This window comes from Meriones unguiculatus, chromosome 10, assembly GCF_030254825.1.
Source record: "Meriones unguiculatus strain TT.TT164.6M chromosome 10, Bangor_MerUng_6.1, whole genome shotgun sequence".
Taxonomy (NCBI): Eukaryota; Metazoa; Chordata; class Mammalia; order Rodentia; family Muridae; genus Meriones; species Meriones unguiculatus.
The window spans coordinates 81,689,705-81,697,960 of NC_083358.1; positions in this window are offsets into that span (position 1 = coordinate 81,689,705).

Below are 8,256 nucleotides of genomic sequence, written 5' to 3' on the forward strand. Positions count from 1 at the left end.
TAATTCCTACACAATCAACTATTACAACCTAAGCTAATGCATTGTTTTAATCTTAAATTATGTATTCTTCAATGCCCCTGAGCATTCATACACTATATACATGTGTATATATTTTACATGCATGTATATAAGGCATATTTAATGTATAGATACACATTATATATACATTATATATATATACATTATATATGCATTATACATCATAGGAACAAATAGTTAAACCAGAAAATAGACTAATAAAAACCACATAAAACAAATATTTATGCTAAATGTTAGAAATAACGTTTGGATATTTCTTTTTTTTATTATTTTTCATTTAGTTACATTTTGTTAACTCTGTGTCCCAGCTGTATCCTGCTCCCTCATTCCCTCCCCAACCCCACACAGGGCTGGCTGCAAAGTCCTCCTCTGTGGCCTAACAGGACTGCTCCTCCCCCCCCGGGGGGGAGGGCAAAGAGCCTCCCTTTGAGATCCTGGTAGAAATAGTCCTTGTTCCCCTTACTTTGGGAAACTACTTGGTTCCTGGGCTACCACAGGCCACATCCAAGCAGAAGTTCTAGGTTATATCCATAGATGGTCCTTGATTGAGTGTTAGTCTCAGAAAAGACCCTGTGCCTTCATATATTTGGTCATTGTAGAGTTCCTATCCTTTCCATATCATACTAACTCCCCTTCTTTCATATGATTCCCTGCACTCTGCCGAGGGTATGGTTATGAGTCTTAGTGTCTGCTTTGAAACACTGCTGGGTAGAGTCTTTCAGATGCCTTCTGTGGTAGAGTCCTGTCATACATTCAATGCACATCCCATTTGTCTTTCTAAATGAGGATTGATCATATCCTCCCTTGTTGGCTTTCTTGAATATCTTCTTTAGGTGTGTAGATTTCATTATGTTTATCATATCTTGTAGGTCTATATAAGCAAGTATATTCCATGTTCGTCTTTCTCCTCCTGGGATACTTCACTCAGAATGATCTTTTCTAGATCCCACCATTTGCCTGCAAATTTCATGATTTCCTCCTTTTTGATTGCTGAATAGTATTCCATTGTGTAAAAATACCACAATTTCTGTTGATGGACATCTGGGTTGTTTCCAGGTTCTGGCTATTACAAATAAAGCTGTTACAAACATGGTTGAACAAATGCCCTTGTTGTGTACTTGAGCAAATTTTGGGTATATACCTAGGAGTGGTATAGCTGGTTCTTGAGGTAGCACTACTCCTAATTGTCTGAGAAAGCGCAGATTGACTTCCAAAGTGGTTGTACCAGTTTACATTCCCACCAGCAATAGAGGAGGGTTCCCCTTTCTCCACAACCTCTCCAGCATGTGTTGTCACTTGAGTTTTGATCTTCTCCATTCTGATGGGTGTAAAGTGAAATCTCAGGGTCATTTTGATTTGCATTTCCCTAATAGCTAATGATGTTGAGCATTTCTTTAAGTGTTTCTCTGCCATTCAATGTTCCTCTTTCGAGAATTCTCTGTTTAGCTCTGTTCCCCATTTTTTAATGGGATTACTTGGTTTGTTGCTTTTCTGCTTCTTTAGTTCTTTATATATACTGGATCTTATCCATCAGTCAAATAAAGGGTTGGTGAAGATTTTTTCCCAATCTGTAGGCAGTCATTTTGTTTTGATGTCTTTTGCTTTACAGAAGCTTTTCAGTTTCATGAGGTCCCATTTATTGATTGTTGTTCTTAGAGCCTGTGCTGTTGGTGTTCTGTTCAGGAAGTTGTCTCCTGTGCCAATGAGTTCTAGGCTCTTCCCCAATTTTTTTTTCCCAACTGATTTAGAGTATCTGGTTTTATGTTGAGGTCCTTGATCCACTTCGACTTTAGTTTTCTGCAGGGTGATAAATATGGATCTATTTGCATTTTTCTGCATGTAGACATCCATTTGGTCCAGCAGCATTTGTTGAAGATGCTGTCTTTTATCCATTGAATGGTTTTGGCTTCTTTGTCAAAAATCAAGTATTCAGAGGTGTGTGGGTTTATTTCTGGGTCTTCTATTCGGTTCCATTGATCCTCCTTTCTGTTTCTATGCCAATACCATGCAGTTTTTATTACTGTTGCCCTGTAGTACAGCTTGAGATCAGGAATGGAGATACCTCCAGATGATTTGTTGTTGTACAGGATCGTTTTGGAGAGTCTGGGTTTTTAATTTCTCCATATGAAGCTGAGAATCTTTTTTTCAAGGTCTGTAAAGAATTGAGTTGGTATTTTGATGGGAATTGCATTGAATCTGTAGATTGCTTTTGGCAGGATGGCCATTTTCACAATGTTAATCCTACCAATCCATGAGCATGGGAGATCTTGCCATCTTCTGATATCTTCTTCGATTTCTTTCTTCAGAGACTTGAAGTTTTTCTCAAACAGATCTTTCACTTGCTTGGTTAGAGTCACACCAAGGTACTTTATGTTATTAGTGGCTATTGTGAAGGGTGCTGTTTCCCTAATTTCTTTCTCGGCCCTTTTGTCTTTGGTATACAGGAGGGCTTCTGCTTTTTTTTTTTTTTTTTTTTTTGAGTTGATTTTGTATCCTGCCACTTTGCTGAAGGTGTTTATCAGCTGAAGGAGTTCTCTGGTTGAATTTTTGGGGTCGCTCATGTATACTATCATATCATCTGAGAATAGTGACACTTTGACCTCTTCCTTTCCGATTTGTATCCCCTTGATCTCCTTTCATTGTCTTATTGCTCTGGCTAGGACTTCAAGTACTATGTTGAAAAGGTATGGAGAGAGTGGGAAGCCTTGTCTTGTCCCTTATTTCAGTGGGATTGATTTAAGTTTCTCTCCATTGAGTTTGATGTTGGCTATAGGCTTGCTGTATATTGCCATTACTATGTTTAGGTATGTGCCTTGTATCCCTGATTTCTCCAAGACTTTAAACATGAATGGGTGTTGGACTTTGTCAAATGCTTTTTCAGCATCTAAGGAGATGATCATATGGTTTTTCTCCTTCAGTTTGTTTATATGGTGGATTACATTGATGGATTTCTGTATGTTGAACCGTCCCCACATGACTGGGATGAAGCCTACTTGGTCATGGTGGATGATATCTTTGATGTGTTCTTGGATTTGGTTTGCAAGTATTTTTTTGAGTATTTTTGCATCAATGTTCATAAGAGAGATAGGTTTGAAGTTCTCTTTTTTTTGTTGGATCTTTGTGTGGTTTAGGTATCAAGGTGACTGTGGCTTCATAGAATGAGTTTGGTAGTCTTCCTTCTGTTTCTATTTTGTGGAATAGTTTGAGGAGAATTGGTGTTAGCACTTCTTTGAAGGTATTGCAGAATTCTGTGCTGAAGCCATCTGGTCCAGGGCTTTTTTTGGAGGGGAGACTGTTAATGACTGATTCAATTTCCTTGGGAGATATAGGGCTATTCAGTCTTTCTACCTGATCTTGACTTAATTTTGGTAGATGGAATCTGTGGAGAAAATTGTCCATTTCATTTAGATTTTCAAATTTTGTGACATATAGGCTTTTGTAGTATGACCTAATAATTGTTTGGATTTCCTCAATGTCTGTGGTTATGTCCCCATTTTCATTTCTGATTTTGCTTATTTGGATAGCTTCTCTCTGCTTTTTAGTTAGTTTGGCTAAGGGTTTGTCTATCTTGTTGATTTTCTCAAAGAACCAGCTTTTTGTTTCATTGATTCTTTGAATAGTTTTATTTGTTTCTAATTGATTGATTTCAGCCCTGAGTTTGATTATTTCCAGCTGTCTGCTCCTCTTGGGTGTATCTGCTTCTTTTTTTTCTAGGGTTTTCAGTTGTGCCATTAAGTTGCTTGTATGTAATGTTACGAATTTCTTCTTGCAGGCACTTAGTGCAATAAATTTTCCTCTGAACACTGCTTTCAATGTGTCCCATAAATTTGGGTATGTTGTGCCTTCATTTTCATTGAATTCTAGGAAGTCTTTAATTTCTTTCTTTATTTCTTCCTTAACCTAGCTGTCATTGAGTAGTAAGTTGTTCCGTTTCCATGTGCGTGTCTGCTTTTTTGTTGTTTCTGTTGCTGATGTCCAGCTTTAGTCCATGGTGGTCAGATAGTATAAAAGGGATTATTTCAATCCTTTTGTATCTGTTGAGGCTTTCTTTGTGACCCCACTATATGGTCTATTTTGGAGAAGGTTCCATGCAGTGCTGAATAAAAAGTGTACTCTTTTGAGTTTGGGAGAAAAGATCTGTAGACATCTATTAGGTCCATTTGATTTAGGGATTCTGTGAGTGCTATTATTTCCCTATTTGGTGTCTGTCTAGTTGATCTGTCACTTGGTGAGAGTGGGGTGTTGAAGTCTCCCACTATTAAGTTATTAGGATCAATGTATGATTTAAGCTTTAATAATGTTTCATTTATGAATGTAGGTGCTCTTGTATTTGGGACATAGATATTCAAGATTGTGATGTCCTCTTGGTGGAATTTTTTATGAGAATATAGTGGCCCTCATCTTTTTTGATTAACTTTGGATGAAAGTCTATTTTATTAGATATTTTAAGATGGCTACTCCAGCTTGTTTTCTGGAACCATTTGCTTGAAAAACATTTTTCCAGCCCTTTACTCTGAGGTAATGTTTATCTTTATTGCATAGGTGCGTTTCTTGGATCCAACAGAATGTTGGATCCTGTTTCCACAACCATTCTGTTAGCCTGTGTCTTTTTATTGGTGAGTTGAGTCCATTGATATTGATAGATAATAGTGACCAATGCATGTTAGTTCCTTTTATAATGGAGTCGGTGATCTTACCCTGTTTCATTGCTTGTTTTGTTTTCATTTTTGTTGGGATATTATCTGTATTCTCTGTTTTCTTGGGTGAAGTTATTTTCGTTGAATTGGAGTTTTCCTTCTTGTATCTTCTGTAGGGTTGGTTTGCTGTGTTGATATTGCGTGAATTTAGTTTTGTCATGGAATATTTTGTTTTCTCCATCTATGTTGATTGAAAGCTTTGCAGGGTATAGTAGTATGGGTTGACATTTTTGATCTCTTAGAGTCTCCATGATCTTGCCCAGGTCCTTCTGGCTTCCATAGTTTCTGATGAGAAGTCCGGTGTGATTCTGATAGGTCTACCTTCATATTTTACTTGGCCTTTTTCCCTTGCTGCTTTTAATATCTTTTCCTTATTCTGTAGATTTAGTGTTTTGACTATGATGTGACATAATGTGTTTCTTTTCTGGTCTAGTCTATTTGGTGTTCTGTAGGCCTCTTGTATATTTATGGACATCTCTTTCTTTAAGTTGGGAAAATTTTCTATGATTTTCTTGAAAATATTTTCTGGACCTTGGAGCTTGGAGTCTTCTTTTTTCATCAATTCCTATTACTCTTAGATTTTGTCTTTTCATAGCATCCTTGAATTCTTGGATATTTTGTGATTGGAACTTTTCTGATTTTACTTTTTCTTTGAGAGAAGTATCAATTGCTGCATGTGTGTCTTCAGCTCCAGAGATTCTCTCTTCCATCTCTTGTATTCTGTTGGTGATACTTACTTTTGTGTTTCCTGATCTTTTCTTCAAGTTCTCCAGCTCAAGGGTTTTCTCAATTTGTGTTTTCTTTATTGATTCTAATTCTGTTTTCATGAATTGCACCATTTCTTTCATGTGTTTGAATTTGGATTCCTGTCTCTCTATGATGGTCTCTATTTCTTTGTTCATTTCCTTTTCATATGCCACTAATTTTATCTCTACTTGTGCCTCTTTTTGTTTGGCTATGTTTGCCTGTGTTTCTTTAAGGATTTTGTCTATTTCTTCTTTCTTTACCTCCAATTTACTGGCCAACTCTGAAAAATTTGTTCATTTCCTCCTTATGAGCCTCAAATAATTGGGTAAGCATGGCTTTAAATTAATTTTCCTGTGCTTCTGATGAATTGGAGTATCCATCGATTTTGGGGTTTGCTGGTGAAGTCATGATGTCCTGATCTATGTTGGAAGTGTTCTTTAACCTACCCTGGCCATTGGCTTATCTGAAACCTTCTCTGTTTGTTTTTGGATTCTGCAGATCAAACTGGTACTGTCTCTCTCTGGCATCTGGAGAGTTCTTCAGGAAGCTGAGAAAGGTCTCTTGGACTCAGCATGTGCTGAGGACTAGCTGTACCTGTGGGAGAAAAGTATGCAGGCACAAATGGGGCAAATTCAGGTGTGTGTGTGTGTGTGTGTGTGTGTGTGTGTGTAAGTGTGCTTGGACGTGTGTCTCGGGGGACAGAGTGATGGCTAATGTTGAACCCTTGAGTGTGTGGGAGGGGCTCTGCACTGTATATGTTGTAGGCACTAGTGATGATCGCAGCACAATTTCTGGCATTAACTGCTTTAACTCCTCAATTAGACCCACAGAGCAGGAGCTTCAATGTCCCAAGTGCCCCTCTGTTTCCCAAAGTGGGTATGTGGGTAGGCGGAGGTTTGATGCCTGGCTTCTGTTTTATAAGGACCCTGGGTCTGGGTCTCTGCAGGTTCTCAGGGGTGCACTCACTCTCAGGCAGGTCACTTGGCAGGGATCGGGATATCTGGTTTGGTCCTGCTTCTTTGATGTGCTCCACCAGCTCAGTGCTGCTGCCACTGCCAGGTTAGGAAGTCCCTCTGTAACTGGGGACTGGCTTGCCAGTCCAGATGCTTCCTGTGAATTCCTGCAGGCTCTCCACTGTGCTCTCCAAGCTTGGGAGGCCCAGCACCTGGTGTGCCTAGCTTGTATGGCGTTTCTGCCTGGTTTTGGTGCGTATATAGGGTATTATCTGCCACTATGGGATTGGACCGGGAGTACAGTCAGTGGCTGGGCGATCCTACGGAGCCAGTATGGCAGCTAGCCGCCCGGGACCCTGGGAGGATGGTGCCGTGTGGCGTGGGGCTGGTTCCATGGGTCTCTGCTACTCCGAGACCTGTACTGCTGGCCGTTGCCGCTAAAAGGTAGAAGCTCCACCTCAGCTGCTGTAGAACCCAGGCAATTAGGTCTGAGCTGAGAATCTCGGTGAGTCTGCTGTGTAGGGGAGGGGAAAGGTCTGCAAGAGGGGAGTGCTGGTGAACAAGTCCCCGGGTGACCCGAGATCAAAGTCCTCACCTCGTGCAATGTTCCCTGTCATTTAGAAAGCCTCACCGTTTTCCTGGGTTCAGAGACCTTCCACTCACCGACTGCGTTGGTTTAGCTCTTCCACAGCTCAGGAACTGTGTGTGCTTGTCACCATCTTGGCTCTGCCCCCCTATCATATATCTGGATATTTCTTAAAAGTACTTATTTTTTAATCTGGATTAGTGTGGTCAACCATCCAGTAAAGTTCATCCCTCATAAAACATTCCTAAAGATTTCTGTAAAATATTTCTCATTTCATCCGTATGTGGTGCTTTCTATCTGCTCAATGGATAACAGATCCTTGTGTTGGGAACACAGCCACAGGGACAGAAAAGGCAAAGGAACACTCCAGCAGACACCAACAGACAGAATTATACAACAGACAGACAAAAGGCACATGGAGTAAAGGGAAGAGTTCAAATCTGGGTTCACTCTTGGTTCTACTGCTTTCCTCTTTGAGACAACACATTTTCTGTACTCTGGTGTGTTAGAATCAGTGCACCATCTCCTCATTCTGCTGTAATTTTTCAACCTAGAAACAAGAAACACATTAGACTCCAAATTTCCTCTCCAATGAGTTGATGGACTTAAATCAAGCTTCTCTGCCTCTATGGTCTAGAATGATTTTCCTTTCTTAGGTTACTCTTCTTTTCATATGTATACCCTTCCTCAATATGTCATTCTTGGGTACCTTTGGTTTATCCTTTTTTGACTGACAAAAATCCCACTCATACTTCCTGTATGTCTGAATTCTTGTAAAATGAGACTTAAATATATACACTCAAGGAGGTTTTACTGATGACACTTCCTTTGAATCAGCTGTCATTTCCTTCTGCTCTCCCTTAGTATTTATAGCTTTCAGAGGAGAAAGATGTCACAAATGCTCAGGAACTGCAATCTGTCCTGACACTGACTCACTGTGTAACCTCAGGTACTAAATAAACACTAATGCTTTTCTTTCTTTAATTTTCAGGGTTAAAATTATGACAGTAAATCATGCTTAGTGTTAAATTCTAAAGTATTTAAGATTTACAATATTAAGTATAATCTTATGTCTAATGTGATAAATTTGTTCCAGTGAAGCATAAATTTCCCTACCCTGAGTATAGTCTCTGGAGGCATGTTGAACATTGCATAAATAATCCCAATAATAAATTAGTAACAGCACATCTTGGTCATATTTTTGGCTTTTTTTTTTGTTAGAATTAAAGGCTTA